This window comes from Puma concolor, chromosome D4 (assembly GCF_028749965.1).
Source record: "Puma concolor isolate L17-30 chromosome D4, mPumCon1.1.hap2, whole genome shotgun sequence".
In the NCBI taxonomy this organism is placed as follows: domain Eukaryota; kingdom Metazoa; phylum Chordata; class Mammalia; order Carnivora; family Felidae; genus Puma; species Puma concolor.
Genome location: NC_141679.1, coordinates 75,446,642 through 75,466,196, shown reverse-complemented (window position 1 = coordinate 75,466,196; position 19,555 = coordinate 75,446,642). Strand labels below are relative to the sequence as shown.

The following is a 19,555-nucleotide window of genomic DNA, read 5'->3' as shown; positions in this document are numbered from 1 at the left end:
CACGGTACCCCACTGCCTCTTACAAAAATATAAATCGGCAAGAATCGAAAGGGTTCAACTCAGCCATCTCTCTCCATTTTCCAGAGCGTTAGCTGGACTCATCAATATCAGGCTGGGGCCATATTAAATCGCCCTTTCTGTGGGTCAAAAATGGTCACACAGAAATATCTTGTTTCCCGCTAATAGTTGCATGTAAAATCAGACATGGATTAAGGGAGGATAAGGCTCTCCTCCAAAACTTCAGTGTCAAAATTCCCCTCCCAGGGGGAACCCTGTGGCTGTACGGGTGCCCTTCTGCACTCTTCTCACATTCAGTGGGCACTCACTCCTGGGAGTGAGGAGGACAAAACATTTTTTACACTTAAAGAGAGAAATGAATTATTGGCCCTAACCTTATTAAAAACCAAATAGCTACAAAATTCATACTGGCAGTTCTCCAGATGAGAAAAGTCATCTAATCTAAGCTTACCAAAGACAACATTTTCAATCAGGTCTCAAAAGGACTCTCCATCTCTAGGAACTTGGGAGCAAAAAGATAAAACTAACCGGTTGCTACATATTGTGACTACTATCCATGTTTACACTGCTCACACTCACCCCCACATACGTACAATAACAACAACAACAACAATAATAATAATAACAAAAACAATGCCCAAGGGTAGAATTGTAGGAAACAGTGCATCCAGAGTCAACAGACCTGTGTTCCAGGCCCACGTCTGCCACCTGGCAAGTTCCAAGGCCTTGGGCCAATGAACCACTTTATTTCCATGGGTCTCAGTTTCTTCCTCTGAGAATCCCGAGCAGAGGTGGACGCAGGGAGCTAAAATCCCTTCCATAAGCGGTTTACAAACAGGTCTCAATAATTCTGTGCTTATAATGCCTGACTCTCCAACAAGCTTCCCTTTTTCGGGAGATAAGAGAGTTTCTCCAAAAGAAAGCAAAATTCCCCTCATACCTTAAGCTACAAAACTCTCCAGCTGGCATGCAGGGACTTTTCACCCCGTCAGTGCAAGACACAGAAAAGTAACTAGACTTGAAATGTAAGGTCTGGAGGGGCGCCTGGGTGGCTCAGTCGGTTAAGCAGCTGACTTCGGCTCAGGTCATGATCTCTCGGTCGGTGAGTTCAAGCCCCGAGTCGGGCTCTGTGCTGACAGCTCAGAGCCTGGAGCCTGCTTCGGATTCTGTGTCTCCCTCTCTCTGACCCTCTCCCATTCATGCTCTGTCTCTCTCTGTCTCAAAAATAAATAAACGTTAAAGAAAAAAAATTTTTTTTAAAAGAAATGTAAGGTCTGGAGTTGGTGAATACTGTTCTATGTTGATAACAATCTCCATCCCCACATTGCTCACCAGATCCCCCTGACTCATAATTGGGCTTGGGGGGCACACTCACCATCACATATCACCCAGACTTCAACACCAGTCTTGGGATAGCCATTTCCTGTGCTCTTACCTCCTTCCAGCAACTTGAGCTCAACTTCATATGGTTCCCTTACCTCAAAATACGATGGGATTGCACTATCAGACCATTTTACAGATGAGAGAAATGAGGCCTGAGAGATGAAGTCCACTTATTCATAATTACTGAGCTAAGCCAGCATTTGAACCCAGGCAGGATAAAAGTGTTCAATGCCCTACGTTTATTGTTAGCTAACATTTATTGGGCATTCAGAGTCCTGAATGCCTCACCTGCAGCATCTCATTCAGTCCTCTAACAGAGCCTGGTTCCCTAACCTCAAGTCAGTAAAACTCATCTTCTCCCACAGATGTTGGCACTACCAGGAATGGACTCCCAAACCCTCAAAAGATGACTCAGTCTTCCAGGTGATACAATGAGCATAGATTGAAGGACTGCTTTTACTCCAGGAGAGATCCAAGGTTGTGGTCCCTTCTGGAATGCCAGGTGTCACTTGATGTGCTATTTCTCTGACAGGCCACTTTCCTATCAACCCAACCTTACCGAAGCAGAGGTGCCCTAACTCTGGCTGCAACACAGGCCTCAAGTCAGCCACCCCCCCCCCCCCGACCCCATCAGCTCCCAACTACAGGATCACTTGGGTTCCTTCTCCACTGGACCCAGGTCCTTTGAAATGTCACCACCCACCCAGGATGACCTCTGGGGCCCCATTTTGCCTTTGTCTATATTCTCTACTCTGCTTTTGTCAACCACAAAAAGATCGGAGCACCTACCCTGTGTCAAGCACTGTGCTAAGCACGTTGCAAACACAATTTCCCTTCAGCGTCACAGAACCCTGAAGAGTGGATACAGTATCATCAAGGCTGTTCTCCAGGTGAGGAATCGGAGGCTCAGGAAGGTACAGTGACTTGCCAGAGCCACACAGCCAGAGTGATAAATCTGGAGCTTCTCATTCACTGTTTTGGCCTGTGTCTCTGCCTCCTGCTCACTGTATGGGCTTAGGCAAGTCGTCTAACTTCTTTGGACCTCAGAGAGAATCTCTAAGTTTACTTCCAGAACTAAGATTCTCGGATCCCAGCTAAGCAATGCCAGAGTTGTCATCATCCCCATACTACAGATGAGTAACATCAAGTCTCACCTTTTAGGGAGACATCCTACCAAGAGCCCTCTCCTCTCTGTGCTGTGCATTTATCCCAGGCGGCCATGATGCACCATTATCAAAGCCTTTCCCAGTGAGCCCTGCCTGGAGTTGCCCCGAACAAAGCTGCTTGACTGGCTCCATGTTTACGTCATGCTTTTCAGAGCAATGATTTTCAATTTTGACTGCACATTTGTGGGTGTAGGAAATGGAGACAGATTTAAATGCCCCGATGCCCCAAGTCGTACTCTAGGCTAATTAAATCAGAATCCTCAACAGTGGGAGACAAGCAACCATATATTTTTTAAATGTTTATTATTTATTTTTGAGACAGAGAGAGATAAACAGAGTATGAGCGAGGGAGGGGCAAAGACAGAGGGAGACACAGAATCCGAGGCAGGCTTCAGGCTCTGAGCTGTCAGAACAGAGCCCAACATGGGGCTCGAACTCACAAACCATGAGATCATGACCTAAGCCGAAGTCAGACACTTAACCAACTAACCACCCAGTTGCCCCGCAACCTATTTTTTTTTTAACTCCCAAATAGTTGCAATGTACAGCCAGACTTGAGAGCCAGAATTTTCAAAGCACTGGCATATGAAGCAAAAAGCAAGACCCTGAAGCTAGAGCGATTTAGGTGTTACATTCTCCATTCCACTATGCTCAGCTGTGAGACCTCAGCAGAGCTAGTCTAACTGAGCCTTACTTTCCTCATCTGCAAAATGGAGATAATAGTGAACCATCCCAGCTAGTGCCCTTATGAGGGTAAATGAGATAATGCCCGTGAAGATGCATGAGCCCTGGTCAGTGCTCGATAAATGGCCACTGTCATTCTGTCAGAAAGTGACCTGAAATTTCTGTTCTCTATTTCTTCCCTTCCACATTTAAGGAAACCAAACCAAATTATAGAAATTATAAGATTGTAATAAAATAGGGTAGAGTAAATGATGGGCTGGAGGCTTGGTTAATTCGTGCAACAATTGATATTTAATATCCCTTCTGGGAGCTGGCAGTGAAAAAGACATGACTATTGGGCACATCAAGCTTCCACACCATGGAGAGGAAACTGTGAGGAGATACAATGAAGAAAGCAACAAATAAAAACACATTTTGGTAAGTGCTCCTAAAGGAAACAAACGAGGTGTGAAGACAAAAAACAAGGGGGCTCACATTCCATATGGGTGATTCCTTGTGTTTGGTTTAGTTAACATTTGGACCTGGGACCCCACGGCACAATCGCAGACTGATAGCAAGTGTGACTCACTCAGTGGGGACTGCTAATTACTTCAGGGGCAAAGAACAAGATGTCTGAGCACTAGCCACCTGCCAGCTGTCCCAGAGCCAATCTCAAATGAGTTGTACCTTGGACTCCTCTGGCGTGGTTGGTGACAACTACCCCAACAATCCCTTGCACTCCATGCTCTCAGATGGGAAACATTTCTTCTGCAGCCACCATGTGGGGACCCAGAATCCCTGTTAGTGCTCCCTGCTTTTTTTCAGGAATGACACCTACCTAGACTTTGCTTCCCTCTGTGCTAGGGAACTCCCCCAGTTTTCACCCCTGAGCTGGGGAAAACAATCTGACACTGTTGGAAAAAAATCACTGGTATGTGTCCCTTCTCTCAAGAGTTCCATGGGGAGGAGAAGAAGATGTGGGTGACAACACCCATTTTACAGATAAGTAAACTGAGGGTCAGGGAGGAGACCATCATACCCAAGGAATCATCAGAATAAAGGGAGCCAGGTCAGATCTACCTCAGTACTGTGGATTCCCTCTACAGGATGCAGTCCATGTGCAAAAGGTCAGAGAAACCCAACTTTATACAGCAAACGTAAATCCCTGTAAGTGCTTGTGGATTTGATGTAAGCAGAAACAGAAGAATAAGGGCCCGATGCACAGGAATGTTCTCATGTCTCCAGGACATTCTTCCTGTCCACCAACACTTCAGAGGCATTGCCATCTTCTACCAAGTCCTCCAAAGCAGGACCTGGGGCCATCTTAGACTGGCCACACTCCCTTACCCCTGATAATTAATCACTTACAAAGGCTGATTCCATCCTTTCTTCTTTATTTCAGTAACCTCCTCACTGGTCTCCCTGTCCCAATTGAAGCCCACTCCAGTTCAGCCACCACATAGCAGCCCAAGTGGTCTTTCTATGATAAATTGGATCACATAGCTCTCCTGCTTTAAAATGCTCTAGCGCTTAGCATAATACCCTCCAGTTCCATCCACGTTGTTGCAAATGGCAGGATTTCATTCTTTCTCATCGCCAAGTAGTATTCCATTGTATATATAAACCACATCTTCTTCACCTATTCATCAGTTGACAGACAATTGGGCTTTTTCCATAATTTGGCTATTGTTGATACCACTGCTATAACATTGGGGTACATGTGCCCCTATGAATCAACACTCCGGTATCCCTTGGGTAAATTCCTAGCAGTGCTATTGCTGGGTTATAGGGCAGTTCTATTTTTAATTTTTTGAGGAACCTCCACACTGTTTTCCAGAGAGACTGCAGCCAGTTTGCATGCCCACCAACAGTGCAAGAGGGTTCCCGTTTCTCCACATCCTCACCAACATCTATTGTTTCCTGAGTTGTTAATGTTTTCACTCATATGTGGAACTTGAGAAACTTAACAGAAGACCATGGGGGAAGGGAAGCGGAAAAAATAGTTTCAAACAGAGAGAGAGGCAAACCCATAAGAGACTCTTAAATACAGAGAAGAAACTGAGGGTTGAATGGGGTGGGGGGGGGTGGAGGAGAGGGGAAAATGGGTGATGGGCACCGAGGAGGGCACTTGTTGGGATGAGCACTGGGTATTGTATGTAAGGATGAATCATGGGAATCTACCCCCAAAACCAAGAGCACACTCTATACAATGTATGTTAGCTAACTTGACAATAAATTATATTAAAATAATAAAATAAAAATTAAAATGCTCTAGCAGCTTCCTATCCACTTCAAGGGGAAATCCAAACTCCTGAACTTGGCACCCAAGGCCCTTCTTGATTCAGCCTCTACCAGTCTCTCTGCTTCAGCTGGTGTCCTCTTCCCCTACGTTGTAGGCAGTGGTATGCTGATAGATGTTTAATAACCAGCACACCAAAATAAAGCCCTAATGCGTACCATTTGCTGGTATCCAGGGTGTAGATATTTTCACCATGATCAATTTCAAACAGCTGATGTATTGCCATTGAGTGGGGAGTCAGGAAGAGACACATACTGGCATATCATTATATCAGATTTGCACCCCACAGATACAGTAGAAATAAGTAACCTCAAGAGGCTAGATGAGAGTAAAATGTAGTGCCATTTAAGAAGTGACAAGTTTTTTTTAATTTTTTTATTTAAAAAATTCTTTTAATATTTATTTTTGAGAGAGACACAGACAGCATGAGCAGAGGAGGAGCAGAGAGAGAGGGAGAGAAAATGCCAAGCAGGCTCCTCATTATGGGCACGGAGTCTGATGCTGGGCTCCATCCACAAACTTCAAGATCATGACCTGAGCCGAAATCAAGAGTCAGGCGCTTAACCAACTGAGCCACCCAGGTGCCCCCATAATAATTTAATTTTTAATCATGGCTGTGTTTAGTGACTGACTCCCAAAATTCCTGAAAAGTTAATCCAGCTCTTGCAAACTGGTACACACTGGTTTCCACACCACTGGTCAAAGTGCTGCTTTTTCTCATTTCTTGGTCCACTTTTCACTCTGGGTAGAGTGCCTGCCTTGCCCCCTATCTCAGGAGGAAGACTCAGCTCAAACATTACTTGCTCTGTGGAGCCTTCCCTGGATGACCCATGCAGGGGTTTCCTCGGATGCCTCCCCCGCCCCACTCCCATCACATCTCATTGTTTTTCTGTCTTTCTCCCCATTAGATGGTGTCTTATTCCCTCTTTGGAACAGCATCAAGTAGAGCTACATTTGTGGAGCAGACTTACATGTAGTCTCTCCCCGTTAGCATGTGCCTTCCAATTTCCAAAGGGAGATGACTTATTGTTTTAATATTATCTGTTATTCTTAACTTTATTATATCTTATTCATTATTGTTATCAATTTTTATTATTATTCTTTATTTCCCATCATAAATTATTAGAGGATTTGTCCAATCCTGTCTATTCCTGAGGATCTTGCCCAGAATGAAAACAAGCTTTATGTGGGGGCAGGAAGTAGGTTGGGAAAGGTGGGGATGGGGGGATCATTTCCAACTGAAATTCACAAAATAAATTTTTATCATTTATGTTTTGGCAGAAATATAAGTTCAGATGTCACCCTCGTCTCCATTCTAGACCAATGTTCCCCAGCAAGAAGAAAGGAGAGAAAGTCAGGACAAGAGGAAGCTAGACCAACCAAGCAGCTCATCCTGGAGCTTGTTCTGGAACTTGTCCAGAACGAACTGAGAGAGAGAATTTGAGCACAGCCATAGCAGGCTCAGGTGGCTGCTTTCCATTTATTCAATTTTTATTCAATTCTTAACATAATACCCATCCAGAATTATTACCTCCACTTCACAGCTGAATAAACCAAGGCTTCAGGCACCTGAGTGGCTCAGTTGGTTAAGCAACAGACCTTGATCTCAGCTCAAGTCATGATCTCAGCTCAAGTCATGATCTCACAGTTTGTGAGTTCGACCCCTGCATCAGTCTCCACGCTGATAGTGCAGAGCCTGCTTGGGATTCTCTCTCCCCTCTCTCTCTCTCTGCCCCTACCACCCCCCACACACACACACACAATAAATAAGTAAACTTTAAAACAAAAAACAAACAAACAAAACCTGAGGCTTGAAGAGGTGACTCTTCTAAAGTCTTAGAGGTCGTGAGCTTGGGAACCAAGATTTGAACTGAGAGTGGGCTGATTGCAAAAACCATGTTCTACAGCTTTTTGTGATTCAATCACACCTTGGAAGGGGTTTTTATTAAGTGCTCTTCATCACTATAACAAAACATACTGCTCCTTTCTACCCTGTCTTCTCTAAGGAAGGGAGGGAGGGAGGGAGGGAGGAAAAGAAAAGAAAAGCAGGGGATCAGGGAAGGAGTGAAGGAAGGAAGGGACTGAAGGACAGAAAGAAGAGAGGAAGGAAGGGAGAGAGGGAAGAAGGGAAGGAACATTTACCATTATTGAGAACTTACCCTGAGGCAGGTACCACACTAGGAGTTTCACCCTTGTTAACTCATTAACCTTACCTAGAAGATAGGTATTATTACTCCCATTTTATACATGAGGAAACTGAGGCCTAGAGAGCTTAAGAAAATTGACCAGGCCTGCATGTCTCATAAGCAGAATTCAGCTTCCAGAGGCTTTCTTCCCTCCATGCCCCACCATTCTGACCTGACACAATCTCCCAACCCTACTTCTGCCTGCGGCCACTCCCAGGAAATAGCTTCAATAGAAATCAATATCTCAGCATAAGCTTAAAAGAATGTAAATCAATAGGCAGGTGCTCCAGAAGGACTAGGCTTAGCATTAGGACTATTCCAGAAGACAGAAAAGTAGCCCATGGTTGCATCAGATACTCTAAGCAGTGTTCCGTGGCTTTGTGAAATGAAGAAGGAAGCTAGGAAGAGAGTACTGAAAAACACTGGACATTTCCCTGTGCTTCCCCGCTAGTCCCCTAAAGTGAATCCTGAAAGGTTAAATGTGGTTTCATTGCAAGTGTGGGTGTCAATTTCATAAAGGAGAGAAGAAGTCAACCATAGGGAACTTAAGCCTTCTTTCCACAAAGGTATGTTGCATGAATCCTGGGCCCCAATGCAGAACCACAGAGGAAAAATGAAGCCCCACACAGTACAGCCTAGTAAAGTCCAGACCAAAAAGCCACAGACACAGGTCCTATATGTCGCTCTACCACATGCTCCTAGCCAGGTCACAGAACAAAATCACTGTGCATTCATTCAACTAACAGCAGCACTTAGTTCTAGGCTCTACTCTGAGCTCTGAGAAAAGGAAGACACTGGGACTTCTACCATGCAGAATAATGACCAATGGACTTAGCTTGTTGTCACAACAGCTACAAAACTGGACAAAATATATGGTGCAGCTGCCTTGGGGCATCGGCCAACAGAAAATGTAGGGCTGTGGCCTTGAAGATAAGGGAAATATGTGATAAGCTACATCCCCCTCAGCTTCCTGTCCATGCAATTTCCAAACGGTGGCCCAGGGAAGTGTAATCCAAAGACATAGCCATTTGACAAGGTAGAGCAAACAGGTGTCAGGCTTTTGGTCTGCTGGGGCAGCTAGAATTTGTGGAGAAAGCTGCAGGAGAAAAGGATGCTATGCAGAGAAGCTACAAGCTGCAGAAGTCTTCGTGCAGGTCCCTTTGGTTGGATATTAAACTGTGCATGTGCCGAAGCATTGCTGAAGGAGTCACCAGGGGATCCAAAAACTGAATGAGGATCACAGAGGTCACACACTACTGGGCTCACACGGGGTTCTGAGCAGCCAGAGTAGAAACAGATGACTGGAAGCCCAGGCAATCGGTTGAGACCCCAGTAAGCCATTTCTAGGAGTAGGCTATACCACACTCCATGAGTCTCATCCTAACAAGCCCTTAGAACAAGCCTTGACCAGGGGCACCTGGGTGGCTCAGTCAGTTAAGTGTCTGACTCTTCCTGGTTTTGGCTCAGGTCATGATCTCACAATACGTGAGTCTCAGCCCCACAACAGGCTCTGTGCTGACAACATGGAGCCTGCTTGGGATTCTCTCTCTCCCTCTCACTCTACCCCTCCCCCCCCCACTCTCTATCTTTCAACCTCGAAACAAATAAATATTTTTAAAAATGAAAAGAAAAGCAGATTTAAAGAACAAGTCTTGATGAAATCAAGCCTGCCAGGAAAAAAAGAAACCCAACATAACAACAAAACTCAACACCTTTCAAAGGAAGACAATAAAAATCCAGGCTCTCAACAACATAGTATCCACATATCCAGCATATTAGAAAAAATTACTAGACATGGACAAAAATCAGGAAAAATGTGACATAAATCAGAAAGAGAAAGAAATCAGTAGAAACATACCCAGAGATGGCAGAACTGTTGGAATCAGGAGGCAATGTCTTTAAAATAGGTATTATAATTATGTTCACAATTTTTTTAAGAGAAAGAGCACGAGCAGGGGAGGGGGACAGAGGGAGAGAGAGAGAGAGAAAGAGGGAGAAAATCTTAAGCAGGCTCCACACCCAGCACAGATCCCAATGCAGAACTTGATCCCACAACCCTGAGATCATGACCTGAACCAAAATCAAGAGTTGGGTGCCAGCCCCCCTATGTTCACAATTTTAAATGAAAACAGTGGGGGGTGCCTGGGTGGCTCAGATGGTTGAGCATCTAACTTCAGCTCAGGTCATGATCTCACAGTTCATGAGTTTGAGCCCCACGTCGGGCTCTGTGCTGACAGTTCTGATCCTGTGTCTCCCTGTCTCTCTGCCCCTCCCACACACACACTCTCTCTCTGCCTCTCAAAAATAAAACTAATTTTTAAAAAAATTTTAAAGTACTGATGAACTCAAAGTCAGGCCAATAAAAATGATCCACACTAAGGCATATAGAGAAAATAAAACACTGAAGCAGGACCTCAGTGACCTAGGGAACAAATCCCGAGGCCCAATATATGTTTCAGTAGAGTCCCAGAAAGAGAGAAAAAAGGATTTGAAGCAGAAAAAATACTTAGAGAAATAACAGCCAAAACTTTCCCAAGTTGATTTAAAAAAAAAAAAAAAAAAAAAACCAACGGACCCAAGAAATCCAATAAGACACAAACAGGATACTTTTTTCTAAAAGAAACTAGTTAAGAAGAAAAAATGAACAAAGGCTTATCATATTCAAGTGAACAAAGAAAAGAAAAGTCTTAAAAGCAGTCAGAAAAAAGGCACATGACATTCTGGCAAACAATGACAGTTGCACACAGCTGCTCAACAAAAACAAGACAATAGAATAAAGCCTTCAAACTACTGAAGGAAAAATAGATCAACACACAATTCTTTGTTGAGTGAAACTCTCAGAAACAAAGGCAAAGTAGAGATGAGACAGCAGCACGGGAGACAGGAGACCAGTGCAGTAGCCTAGGCTTGTTGAGGGGATGAAATAAATCCTGACTCTCCAGCCAATCCCCTGAAATCTTGGGGAGTAAGAGAGAGGATGGCGATTTTACCGACCACCCCATCTAAAGGGCACTTTCTTCTTGTTACTCATCCAGAAATAGCTTTTTGCCTACCAAAAAGTTTTGAAAACTTTTTCTGTGAAAAAAAAAGTTCCTTTGGGGATCTTAACAAAAGATGGACAAAAAGGCATGTTTCTTTGAGGGGAGGGTGATGAACGGAGACAGAATGCACGGGAAACTTCCCATCACTCAGTGTTCCACCTCCTGATGGTACGGAGAAAATCTGGACAGGGTTTTCATGGAAACAGTAAAGTAAATGTGATACTGTCTCCGTGATCAGAAAGTGTTGTGTGAGCTAAGTAAATAGGATTCCCTGTTTAAAATGCCCCAGAGAATTTCAGAAGGGGAATTTCCCTGTGATTGACAACATACATCAACAAAAGGACCAATGGACTTGATGCCATTTTAGGAGGCCAATGCGTTCGGTTCATTCATTCCCCCAGCGTTTGGGGAGAGCTTACCTTGTGCCAGGCCGTGTTCTCTCTGCATGACACTATACCCATTAGGAACATAAGCAGGGTCTCTGCTCTCAAGAAGCTGACATTCTAGTGGGGTGGAGGTGGAGGATTTCTTAAAAACGTGATTCAGGGCAATGTACGTGCTACGTATGGGCAATAGGAGCAGTGGAGAGAGTGATGGGGATGGGGACTGAACCCCTAAACAGGGAGATGATGATGACGATTCTAAAATAAATGGGGAAAAAATGTATCAGGTGGAAAGGATGTTGACTGCAAAGATTTTAACTGTACTTCTAAGAGTCATCAGATCTCCCCAACCGAAGTAGTAGAGAATTTGGGGCCCAGCAATAATCCCCCAGGTAGACTGGGGGGGGGCTCTTAATTAATTCTATAGCTAATAAAGCACTAGTGGAAGAATTTTCAAATCCTAACACTCAGACTCTGGATGCCTGGAACAAGGTGGTCTGGATTCCTTAGTTTGGCAATCCTAGTAGTCAGGCACCAGCAGACCCCGCAGAAGATACAGTAGAGGGGCGCCTGGGTGGCTCTGTTGGTTAAGCATCCGACTCTCCGTTTTGGCTCAGGTCATGATCTCACAGTTCATGGGTTCAAGCCCCACGTTGGGCTCTGTGCTGCAGGTACAGAACCTGCTTGGGATTCTCTCTCTCTCCCTCTCTCTCTGCCCCTCCCCCACTCATTCTCTCTCTCTCTCTCTCTCTCTCTCTCTCTCTCTCTCTCTCAAATAAATAAATAAAACTTAAAAAAGAAAAAAGATACCATAGGCCCATAGACCACAGTTACCAACAGCAGACCTTCAGGGCAGCAATATACTAACAACATACTAACAACGTACTTAACAAGTCAGCAATTAAGGCAGCCAGCCTGCATCCATATGCAATCGCTCCAGTTCAGCAGCCACATGTAGAAACTAAGACTGAATGAAAGGAAACTGGATCCCATATTGCCATGAGATGGCCTATTGAGACCCGCCCTCTTCTCACCCACATTTTTATCAGTAGTTACTCAAAGTCAGACAATATATTGATTACCTCCTTCGTGAAGCAAATTTCCTTGATCGTTCTTCGTAGAGCCCCACATCTCCTTTGTTTCCTTCATAGTGCCTTGTGTGGCCTATTTTTATGTGTTTATTTTTTTTTAATATTGACTTATTTTTGAGAGTGAGAGACACACACAGAGTGAGTGGGGGAGGGGCAGAGAGAGAGGTAGACACAGAAACTGAAGCAGGCTCTAGGCTCTGAGCTGTCAGCACAGAGCCTGACCCGGGGCTCAAACTCACAAACGGTGAGGTGGTGACCTGAGCCAAAGTTGGACGGTTAACTGGCTAAGCCACCCAGGCACCCCTATTTTTATGTGTTTATAAGGCAGCAGCCACATCTGCCTTTCAGGGCTGAAGCCCCACACACCTAGCACAGTGCTTGGAAGGTAGTGGCTGTATAATGAAAATGTATTGAATGAAGGAATTCAACTGGGAAATCACTCATTTAAAGGAAGAAATTTAGACTTAAACATCCTTAAATAGTTGTTGCACTGAGTAGTCTTATAGTGTTTAATTATAGAGAGTCAGAGACTTTAAATTTTAAGTTGAAATTGAAGTATAAAAACATAAACATTCTACAAAGGATATTAATTCTATTCCTGAGGCATACTAAATATTGCAGCTTCAACATCATCATAAAAAAAGTCCTCAAAGCCAGAATACATCTACATTTACTCCTTAATAGAGAGTTCCCCATATGCTGAATTTTAAGCACACACAAATTTTATTTTGGTAATCTTAAGAATTCAAATTTTCTGGGGCGCCTGGGTGGCGCAGTCGGTTAAGCATCCGACTTCAGCCAGGTCACGATCTCGCGGTCCGTGAGTTCGAGCCCCGCGTCAGGCTCTGGGCTGATGGCTCAGAGCCTGGAGCCTGTTTCCGATTCTGAGTCTCCCTCTCTCTCTGCCCCTCTCCCGTTCATGCTCTGTCTCTCTCTGTCCCAAAAATAAATAAACGTTGAAAAAAAAAAACTTAAAAAAAAAAAAAAAGAATTCAAATTTTCATCTAACTGAATAACTCCAGTTGGGTGATAGCTATAGAAAAGAGCTAACCTGAGAGCAGGGGAATATAATGTTTTGAGATGAAAGCAAACCTCAGCTTTTGCAAAGCCTTGGTTAAGATGAACAGAACAGAGAGGGTGTTGGTAGAGAACACAGAACACAGACAATGCATAGAGAACACAAGAGACCCAGGAAAAAAGAACTGCAGATTTTCTTGACATTTGTAAGCATTCGGATAAAGCACCAATACATATGCACACACATACAACACACACATACACCCACACACAGGAGCCTCTTGAGAGATGCGTTATCTCATAAGCTAGATTTGCAAAATTTACAAGCATTCCAAAACCAAAATCTCCAAAAAATGAGGGTCTTTGAGGGTTTCCCTGTAAAGAAAAATCTCCACGTCTAGTCCATTAGAAAAGCAAAGAAGTAATCATCTTCCCAAATGAAGCCTCATTGTGATGGTAAATCTTAGAAACTGTTTAACAAAGAATAAACCTTAGGAGACAGTGTTCAACTACTGGGGTTGTGTCCTCCACTGTGCTCCTGACCTGCTGTGGGCAAGCCACGTAGGGTTTTGAAGTTCCCACCAGCGGTAGGACCACAGGCCTCGCCCTCTCCGTTAGCAGAATGAGGATGAGGATAATTATACCTCCTCATTCGTGAATATTAAATGAGACCCCGTGTATAAACTGCTTAGCGCGCTCTCCATTCTCTGCGGAATGTTATCTATAACTACCACTTTTACCTCAGACTTCTATTTCCATGGGCTGAACACTATCTAATGTCCTCATGCCCTTCTCCCCATTTCTACAAAAAATATTCAAGAAGGAAAAGCCAGAATCCTCTTGGGGGACATCAGCTCACAAGTGGTTTGAGTCAGCTGTTAGGGGCAGGCCTGCGGACGTTGGGGTTTTTTTGTTTGGTTTGTTTTGTTCTGTTTTTCTGCTAATGTGAGCACATTTCTATCTTGTGTAGTCTGCCATTTGGACTGACATTTGGACCATCGAAGCAAGTTAATTTAAATGTTACTACAAGGGTGAACCAAGAATCCTGGGGAGAGTGAGATAAGCTTCTCCAGCCTAAAACACTGGCTTCGGGAAATCAGTATTAACCCCTCAGCTCCTGCAACAACGTGAGACTCAGAAAAGGTGTTTGTAATTGTGTCATGATGTAGCAGGATTCTCGCACAGAGAGTCGTGACACGGAGGCTTTTCTTTCCAGGAAGCAACTTTATTCGTGCCAGCTCGGCTCACTTAGGTTTGCACTCGAAGAACTGACCCCCAAATGCCACATGGCGTAGTTTTTTTATATATTTTCTACTTCTTTGCCTCCCATATATGGTAACACACAAACATGCAGTCTGATTAAGTGATCTCATGTGACAAGGTCGCGAGGGATGTTGTCATGTACGTCTATAGTCAGGTTGCCTTGAGATTTTTTTTTCCTTAGGGAGGTGACCCTACCACAATGGTGTTGGTCCCCAGCCCTCCACCTACTCCTATTCCAGCCTCAGGCCCACGACACACATACATTCACACACAACTCACCCCCATGCACACACAGACATACACACACATTGTCACACAACATGGCCCCATGTGTGCCTATATATACATTCACACACACGCACACACACACTTACCCCCACATGTACACACACCCCATGCTTGAACACACACACATATTCACCCCTCCATGTGTGTATACACTTTCATACACATACATTCAACACCCTGTGCTGTGTGCGCGCACACACACACAGAGACTTCGGGTCCCTTTGCTCTTCCTGACAGAGGACCAATCCCACACACCAGTGGCCTCGCATTTGGAGAAGGACCAGAAAAACCCCCACCTAGCCAGTCTTGTTGCATTTGCCCTTGCTTTGGGGGCTCAAAGTATGCTTGGGGTGGTCCCCATCGAGTGGAAAAATAAAACAAATTCGAAAGTCAGATCTAAGGGTTATTGTCCTCAATCACAGCAATTCTGATGTAATAGAGCCCAGTCAGAATGGAGGGGTACAGCACTTCTTCCACCCAGAGCCCTTTGTACCACATTCCCAGAACATCCACTCACTTTGAACCACTCAAAGCTCTCTCTAAAGCTCTTTGACAACCCAGTGCCTTTGCATGGGATGTTCCAAGAATCTGGAAAGCCTTTTCTCATCTCCAGCCCCCTGCTCTCCCTCAGTCTCCTCTGGCTCACTCCTATTCATTGTTTGGGACTCCGATGACACGGCCCCTCATCCAGGAAGCCTTCTCTGACTCTACACATGCCAGCTGGGTTAGCTTCTCCCTCTTCGCTCCCTAGCAGAGATTAGCTCACCCAGAGCACTTACCTGCTCTGCTGTGTCATTTGCACTGGCCTCTCCTCCTGGACTGTGAGCTCTGTGAAAGAATGGCTTGTGTTTGCTTCATCTCGGAGTCCCAGGGTCTGTCACATGGCGGGAACCCACTGCCTGTTTCTGTGCATGTACATCTTGTTACTCACAAAAGTAAACAGGAAATGAGGAGCTACTGGTGCATGGCCACCTTCTGGCAGACTTTGTTCTGATGTGTCTGGACTGAAAAACATGAGGATCTCAGGACTAGAGACCCAGAGACTGAGTAACACTACTTGAAGACATCCCTTTTAAGTCCCTTTTTGATGTCTAGTACCTGAAATTCATTTAATAAATAGTTATGTAGTGAGGAGATGAATGAATTTGGTGAACAATACTGCCGGGGAATGAAGAACCCTGCAGATAAAGGTATCCAGGGTTCCAGTTTTATGTAGGTCATGGATTCACTGTTTGAACCTGGGCAAGTCCCATCCCTTGCCTGAGCCTGAACCTTCCATCCACACAATTAAAAGATTAGACCAGAACGCTGGTTCTCCAACTAAGTTTCATGGAGACCTGGGTGGCCAATGAGCACTTTCTTGGAGCACTGAGCACTTCTGTGGAGCAGGAAGGGACGCTGCACTACCTAGATGAGGGGTTCCCTGCCTCTGCCTCCATTGGAACACCTCACTTTGACTTCTATTGACATCTGACTGATATTTTGACATTCTAATATTTGATACAGAACATGGTTATATTCCAGGGTGGGAGGGCGTAGTCTGAAAACAATTAGATTAGATTCTTTCATTCAATAAACATTTATTGAACCTGTCATTATGCTAGGCACTGGAGAGATAAGCAGGACGCATGGCAAAATCCCAGCCCTCATGGGGTTTATGTCCTTGGACAGGAAGACAGATAATTAAGAAATAATTTAAAAAATTTTTTTTCAGATAATGATATGTAATGTGATAAAGGATAATCTTGGGGACTGGTTTGTATTGGGTGGTCAGGTAGGTCTTTTTGAGAAGGTTACATCTGAGAAGGGATCTGAATGAAGGGAAGGAGCCAGCCATGAACAGATCTGGGGGAAGAGCATTCCAAGCAGAGGGAACAACAGATGCAAATGCCCTGAGTAGGGAAGAAGCTTAACATCTTCCAGGGATCACAGTGAGGACAGCGTGGCTGGACCCAAAGCTGAAGGGTAAAAGACGGAGAACAGTGGGGAAGGAGGGGGAGATGGTCAGGGATGACCTGGAGAAGGTTTCAAAGGCCACATCAAGAAGTTGAGGGTAGATGAGCCTGGAGGGCCAGATCTTTGGAAGTAACCTAAAAGGAGCAAGAAGCCCAGCCTGGTGGAATATGTCTAGAATTTTCCATGTAGACTGGAATAAAGCCAAGGCTCTAAAAGGAGCAAAATTTAAAAATCAAGGAAAGTATCCCTTGACAAGTGTTTTTGAAACATTCATTTATTTAGCTCACAAGAGAAGGTTCTCACCTTTAGCAATGACAGTTTCGGGAACCAAGGGAAGATGCTCTTTACCTGGGGCAGATTCGGGAAGAAGCTTGAAGCCCTATGTCAGGGCCCAGGTGTGGCTTTGGAAGCTTAGTCACTATACTTCCCGCATTGGAAAGGTTACAGAAGTTACCAAAAGCATGACAGGAGCTAAAAATTTGAAAGGACATTTGGGTGAATATACTAATTTCCCTTGTAGATGATGAAAACATCTCAGCCCTCATAGGAAATGAAATCTGCAAGGTATGGGGATTGGAAATTCTACAGTCATTCACCAATATCAATTTAGGCCATCGGGAAAAAAAAAAAAAAAACAAGGGAGGCTTTTTTTTTTCCCCCTGAGTTGATTATTGCTAAGGTATGTATGAGAGATCTTGAATCCAAGATGCAATGAACTAGTGATGGAGGCCTCCATGTAAGAGGAAGGAGACACTCAGTCCCACCCATTTCTGCCTGATGTCCCACCCATTTCTGCCACAATTCTCTTCTGACATGGAGACTCAGCCAAATACTTTCAGGCCATGACCTTGGACTTTATCTCTTTCACACGTGCTTCCTACAAGGTACAAATAGTGTAGAAAGCACTAGCCCAGTGCCCAAGATTCAATAGGTGCTCAACAAAAAAATGATGGCAGCACCCTAGCAGCAGACCCGAAACTTCCAACAGGGGCCAACATCCCAATTTTGGAAAGTCTGGTAAATCAGAATCTCTAGAGTCAGGCCTGGATAGGTATTCCTTTAAATCTTTCTGTGTGGTGTCATTCAGAATCTACGGGGGAATAGATGGACACAGCAAGCCAAACATGAATAATCCCATTCTCTCACTTGAAACACTCCAATGGTTTCCCATTGCAGTTAGAGTCAAATCCCCACTGTGGAGATTTGTGGACGTGGTCTACCAGGTCCTACATAATAGGACCCCTTCTTCCTTGACCACTGTTCCTACCCACCCCACCCCCTCAGGGATACCCAGGGACTTTGCACTGGCTGTCCTCATGCACACAATGTTTTCCCCAGAATTTTGTGTGGCTTACCCCTTCCCATCAGTTAGTCTTAGCTCAAATGTCACCTTCTTGGAGAGGCCTTCCTTACCCCATAGCAAGCCCGATCCCCACCCTGCAACGGCTACTCTATCCTACTTTCCATGCACACCATGTAGCACTATCCAGAATCATATTTGTTTGTTTTTATTGTCTATCTATCTCAACCCCCACTAGGATGTAAGTTCCTTGAGAGCAGAGACCCTGCATATGTTGCCAATGTTTACAGAACACGGCATGGCACAAGCTAAGCACTCAACAAATACTGATTGAATAAATGAACTGAGTGCATTGACCTCCTAAATTGATGTTAAATCCATAGGTGCTTTCTGTTGATAGGTTGTGAATCTAAGGAAATTCCCTTGCTGAAATTCACTGGGTTATTTTAACAAAGGATTGGAAATCCTAATTACTCATTCATGCAATGTTTAATGAAGCTGCTTTCAGTTTATTCTATTAAAAACCTTTCTTTCTCTAGACCTTGCTGATTTAATAGCCTTAAACTCTGAGAAGAGAAAGGGGGGAAGCACCTCAATAGCATTCTTTTTAGCCAAAGCAGCTTTATTTAATTCTATGGGTACACATTTCTCATGACTGTATTTCTCATGATTGTATTTATGGCGCAAGGTGATGAATTCCCAGCTCCTAAAACTTCAAAGCAATAATTATACTGAGGGCCTCAGGTCCTCTCCAAGATATATGCATATTGCATAATGCAAATTCAACAATTTGCTGAAGTATGAAGACAGTGTATATATAGAGCTGTGGTTTCAACATGTTAACAGCAGAGCCCTTTGCTTAAATGAAATGTGAGATGCTTTGAAAATGAGACAGTCAGTGGGCAAGATGCCAGGCCACTATGGCAGTAACCACAGTAGATCATGTGAGGTTCTGCTGGTCATTTCACTAGGTGAACAGGTGTGATGCAGACATCTCAGCCCACATGTCCTTAAAGAATATGAGCTAAAGGTGGCCCCACCATTTTAAGGAATGGGTTATGCGTTATCCATACAACGTACCCAGCAATTTGAGGATGATGTCACTCAGCTGAAGGTACAGCAGCCCACTTAGAGATAAAAGTGGCTGTGAGTGAATGTTGAGAGCCATGCCTTCCAAAGCCTCTCTAGAGCCTTTCAGAGCTGTGCCTTCCAAAGGGGTTTTCACAGGCTACCTTTAAAATCTCACCCTGGTTAGGATGGGATTCCATTAGATGAAAACAGATAAAGCACCTCTGCTCTGATGAAGTTACATGGGAGAAACTCCAAGAGCCTTCTCCTCCCCAGTGCAGCCTCCTTGACTCTCTTCACCTGTCTAGAGACTGAGTCTGGAGCTATCTGTAAAATGCATGTAAGATGTGGCACTTGCCACTGTGAGGACTGCCAGAGATCTTATGACTAAACAGGCCTAACTTGCAGCCAGAGCTCAATAAAGATGTGTCAG

The 19,555-nt window shown here is 44.4% G+C and overlaps 1 protein-coding gene across 1 annotated transcript in view; it reads right to left on the bottom strand.

The window, feature by feature from the left end:
• LOC147575015 (uncharacterized) overlaps positions 1 to 19,555 on the bottom strand; it is a 285,037-nt gene that overhangs the window by 203,970 nt on the left and 61,512 nt on the right. The gene's annotated exons all lie outside the window — the stretch shown is intronic.